Source organism: Elephantulus edwardii, unplaced genomic scaffold (genome assembly GCF_000299155.1).
Source record: "Elephantulus edwardii isolate Elephantulus edwardi_28Jun2011 unplaced genomic scaffold, EleEdw1.0 scaffold00105, whole genome shotgun sequence".
Lineage (NCBI taxonomy): Eukaryota > Metazoa > Chordata > Mammalia > Macroscelidea > Macroscelididae > Elephantulus > Elephantulus edwardii.
Window position 1 is genome coordinate 1,061,948 of NW_006399855.1, and position 1,197 is coordinate 1,063,144.

At 38.3% G+C, this 1,197-nt stretch overlaps 1 protein-coding gene across 1 annotated transcript in view; it reads right to left on the minus strand.

Moving 5' to 3' along the window:
- The window catches only part of DHTKD1 (dehydrogenase E1 and transketolase domain containing 1), a 116,013-nt gene that overhangs the window by 39,238 nt on the left and 75,578 nt on the right, over positions 1-1,197 (minus strand). The window lies entirely within an intron of this gene.

Here is a 1,197-nt window from a genome sequence, read left to right on the forward strand (position 1 = left end):
TACAACAGTGGCACCATGCAATATTTGTCCCTTTGTGACTGGGACATTTCACTCAGCAAAATGTTCTCCAGAGTCAACCATTTTGAGTAATATTGCATGAGTTCCTTGTTTTTAATGCAGCATAGTATTCCATTGTGCGAATATACCACAGCTTCTCCATCCATTTGTTTGTTAATGGGCACTTAGGTTGTTTCCAACTCCTTGCTATTGTGAACAAAGCTGCAATAAACTTGGGTGTGCATATATCTGCTTGGATGTCAGTTATGGTCTCTTTGGGGTATATTCTCAGCAGTGGAATTTCTGTGTTGAATGGTATCTCTATTTGCAACTATTTGAGAAAGTGCCATAACGCCTTCCACAGTGGTTGTACCATTTTACACTCTCACCAACAGTGAATAAGGGTTCCAGTTTCTCCACAACCTCTCCAGTATTTGTTGCTTGCTGTTCTGTTAAAGTTTGCAATTCTGACTGGGGTGAGATGATATCTCATAGTTGTTTTGATCAGTCCTGTTTTATAACTGTGGCATTATGCAGTATTTGTCCTCTTGTGACTGAGATATTTCACTCAGCATAATGTCCTCTAGGATCACCCATTTTATATATTTCAGAGTTCATTGTTTTTCAGTGTTGCATAGTATTCCATTGTGTGAAAATACCACAGCTTCTCTATCCATTCATTCGTTGATGGGCAATTGTGTTGTCTCTTTGCTACTGTGATCAATGCAGCAGTAAACATGGGTGTGCATATATCTGCTTAGGTGGCAGTTACGGTTTCTTTACTTCTTTACGGTATATTCCCAGTAATTGAAATGCTGGGTCAAATGGTATTTTTATTTGCAACTTTTTGAGAAAGTGCCATACTGCCTACCATAATGGTTACACCAGTCTACACTCCCACCAAGATTGAGTATGGGTTCCAGTTGTTCCACAACCTTGCCAGCATTTGTTGTTTGCAATTCTGTTGAATTTTCCTATTCTTATTGAGGTGAGATGATATCTCTTAGTTTTGCATTTCTCTTAGAGCTAGGGATTTTGAACATTTCTTCATGTATTTGTTTGCCATCTGATTGTCTTCTTTTTTCTTTTGAAAATTTTTTTAGTTTGTTTATTTTTCATTTCAATGAACATCTACAGAGATTTTGGAATTCCATTCATTCATTGTTGCACCCTTCTCCCCGCACAAACCCCTCCACCCCC